The sequence below is a fragment of the Myotis daubentonii genome, chromosome 3, assembly GCF_963259705.1.
Source record: "Myotis daubentonii chromosome 3, mMyoDau2.1, whole genome shotgun sequence".
Lineage (NCBI taxonomy): Eukaryota > Metazoa > Chordata > Mammalia > Chiroptera > Vespertilionidae > Myotis > Myotis daubentonii.
Window position 1 is genome coordinate 23,141,537 of NC_081842.1, and position 4,184 is coordinate 23,145,720.

Below are 4,184 nucleotides of genomic sequence, written 5' to 3' on the forward strand. Positions count from 1 at the left end.
CGGCTGCACTAGAATGTAAGCTTCCAAGAGGCCAGAGAGTTTTATATCCTCCATGCCTTCACTAATGCCTGGGAAATAATTGGGCCTTAAGAAATATTTGGTGAATTAATGAATAAAGAAAAAAGGACTCATTGACATTTGGAACTCTTAGTGTTTTTAATAGAGTTGTAGGGTTGGCTTGGGTTTCATCCTTTTCTCTGTTCTCTCAACTTGGTCAATAATGTTCCAAGTAAACCATAAGTACTAGTGCAGTTATAGTTTATATATCTAAAAGTACCTAGTACATAGAGGTGCTCAGGAAATGGTTAATTTTTCGAGGACAGCAAATTTGGATGGTGGAAAGAATATACATATTGGAATAGGACTAATTTGGATTTGAACTGACTTTTGAATTTGAATGGACAATCACCAAATTTCTCTGGGTCTCAGTTTTTTCACATATAATGTTGGAGTAAACATATTATAATATACAGGGTTGTGACAAGGATTTCATGAGAAAATATATATAGAGAACTTAATGCAATGCCTGAACAAGGAAGTATAAGCAGGAGCTATCATCCTAATATGTAATTTTCTCTTTACTTGGTTTATCTCATTTATCTGAAGGTAAGTTTCAAAACATATGAATGGACTGCACATGAAATACACCAACTATATGCTATCTCAGGGCCTTTGCACAGGCCTGGAATGCTCTTCTGATAGATGTCCACTTCCTTCTAGGAAGTTTCCTCAAATTCACCTTCTTAATGAGGCCTACACAAAACTCCCTGATTATAATTGCACACCTCCATCTCCCTTAACCTGCTCAGATTTTTCTCCTTTTAATACACTACTTTCCATGTCCTTTATTTTCATTCTGCCCTCACAAGAATATAGACTACAGGAACAGGGATTTTTGATTGTTTTGTTCATCAATGCCACAGTGACTAGATCAGTGCCTGAATAGGTTAGGCACTCAATATTTCTAAAATTGAATAGATTTGAATATATTCTCACTGAATTTCATACTTTTTAGTTTGGTCCCATTATTTAGTTTGTCAGCATGATTTTGAGAACTGATTACCTGCTTTCATACTGAATCTGTAAGTGTAGCCCATCATCCCCATTCCCAGCAAACAGCCCACACCAGGGAGAACTCCAGGCACCCAGCCCAGTTCAGTCACTATCTGTGTGAACCGGTGCAATTTACTTAGCCCCTCTGTGTGTTGGTTGCATCATCTATAACTGGGGATAAAAACCATCTCTACTCCATACATATCTTGTAAGGATTCGATGAATTAACACACCTGAAGTGTCTACAACAGTGCCTGGCACACATTCAATAAATATTAGCTATTGTGATTCTGTTTACAGACAAGTCTGGATCCTCTCCCCTTTAGTCTTGCTCTGCATCTCTATTCTCCCCTGCTTACTCATCCTCTCCCGACGGACCCCTTCTTTTCTTTCCCACTTCTTACCCATCAGATCTGAAATGATTGCGGTCTCTTTAGCTTCAACTCTATTTCCTCCTCTAACTTTTTTTTTTTAAGCATTTGTCATTAGGCCAAAACTGCTTTTAGAAGCTCCAGGTAACTCCCTGACTAACATGTGCCACTAAAGCTTTCACGGTTTAATGATGTGAGTCTAAGAAAAATCACCATGGGAACAACAGGAGAAACTCTCTCACAAGTTGCTTTATTTGACCTTAATCCAGAACTATTTTAATATTGTCATTCATCATAAATAACTTACCCCATCTCATTTAAGTTTTTTTGTCCCAAGTATGGCCTCCTTAACATCTTGGGTCATATGATTTTAAAGAGAAAGTAATTCAGGTCTTCTAAAACATTTTTTTTTTTTTGCCTTGAAACTAATTTAGAAATGTCCCAATATGTATATGCCTCCTGAGCTTCCTTCTGAGGCCAGAGGAGAAGAGCTACACTATCTTCTCGTGGGCTATGAAGTCTGCCCTTCCTCATGCCACCTGTCTCAGAAAAAGGAGGCTACCAGAGAACTTGGCTAAAGGTGGGGAGGTAAGAAGTCCAAAGGATTAAATTTCCGGCTCCCAAAATAACCCCTGAGTACTCCTGCCACCTCCAAATCAGGCTCTGCACGCTTCTGCACACTGGCTGAGTGCCACTTCTCTGGCTCCATCCCAGGAAGCCCTGTGGAGCCATAGATGGCCCTCTAAACCCACAGAAAATCACCCTGGAGAGGTTGGGGAGTCCAGTAAACTAAAGGTGGATGTGCAAGGTGCATTTTTCCATCTTCTTACAGTCTTATCATTCTTTCTTTAATGTCCTCTCTCCTATCTTCTCCTCCACCTGCCTCTAGGTTCCTGGAAGACCTCAGGACAGTGTTTTGCAAAACTCAATAATATGAGTACCATTGTTATGATGTCTCTCCCACCATGTTCGAATTCCACCTATTCTGTTTCTTTAAATTATCTCACTTTTCACTTAAACTGTTAAAGACCAGCTATTAATGTGTGCTTTAAATCTATTTTTAATTATTTTTTTAAATTTATCTTTATTGTTGAAAGTATTTCAGATGTCCCCCGTTTTTCCCCTCCATCCCTCACCCCTCTCTCTCTGCCCCCAGGCAAATGTGTGCTTTAAATTTAAAACCAGTGTCACTTGCCTTAAAAAAAAAAAACACACTCCCATCCTATATAATATAGGCCTAATATGCTAAGTGTCTGGTTGACCAGTCGTCCGTTCAACAAATCAAAGCGTAATATGCTAATGATATGCTAAGGCCACTCAACTGCTCGCTATGACATGCACTGACCACCAGGGGGCAGACACTCTGACCAGTAGGTTAGCTTGCTGCTGGGGTCCAGCCGACCAGGACTGAGCAAGAAGGGCTGGGGGATGTTGGAGAGCCGGTTTTGGCCCGATCCTGCAGGCCAGGCCAAGGGACCCCACTGTTGCACGAATTCGAGCACCAGGCCTCTAATATAACATAATAAAAATAAAAATGTATAGCCCTAACTGGTTTGGCTCAGTGGATAGAGCATCAGCCTGCGGACTCAGGGGTCCCAGGTTCGATTCTGGTCAAGGGCATGTACCTTGGTTGCGGGCACATCCCCAGTGGGAGGTGTGCAGGAGGCAGCTGATTGATGTTTCTCTCTCATCGATGTTTCTAGCTCTCTGTCCCTCTCCCTTCCTCTCTGTAAAAAATCAATAAAATATATTTTTTAAAATGTATATAATAGAATTTCAGTTGGATAGAGTTGCTTGCTGCAAGCTTCGTGTCTGAGTCCTGCTGTTAGGTTAAGGGATGGTGGAGCAATGTTAAAGACCTGCCATCAACAAAGTGACACTTGTTCCTTAAAATAGAGACTGGAAAGAGGATCAAAAAGATAGCAACTTTTTTCTTTTTCATTTTAAATACCATGTGTACTTATAACTTAAGCATTTCCCACTTTGGTATATACTGCTTTGGGTTTTAGATTTACAAAAGGCAAATAAGTTTGTTGAAATTTGATAGGCCCCATCCATCCTGCTACCTTCAAGCACTGAGAACGCTATTTACTAACTGGACCCAAAAACATTTTCACATTTTTAAAAAATATATTTTTTTTTATTGATTTTTTACAGAGAGGAAGGGAGAGGGATAGAGAGTTAGAAACATCCATGAGAGAGAAACATCGATCAGCTGCCTCCTGCACACCTCCTACTGGGAATGTGCCCACAACCAAGGTACATGCCCTTGACCGGAATCGAACCTTGGACCCTTCAGTACGCAGGCCGATGCTCTATCTACTGAGCCAAACCGGTTAGGGCGCACATTTTTTTTCTCATTATCTGTGCACAGCTTGGACCAACTACCACAGATTACGTCAGTTATAAGACACTCTCGTGTGGGTGACCCAATGTGGCCCGCGGATGGGTCTTCGGATACTATCTGGCCCAAATCTTGACCCATCTCCACTTTCCTGGAAAGAGACTTGGAGTTCGAGGCCAAGGGCGATGTGCCCAAGGTCACGCAGAGGGCGGTCTAATTTTTGTGTGCGGCAGGCCTCAGAACAAGCTACCTCGTCCCGGGGAGGCTGAAGATGGGTTGCCTGGCGGGCACCAGGCCGAACTCGTACCTCCGTGTTGATCCCAGTTGTCATGGCAGCGGCGCATTGTCCCCGCCTCGTCTCTGTGACGTCGGGGAACCAGCGTCCAATGGGAAGTCAGCGCTGCGTCCGGCTCCGC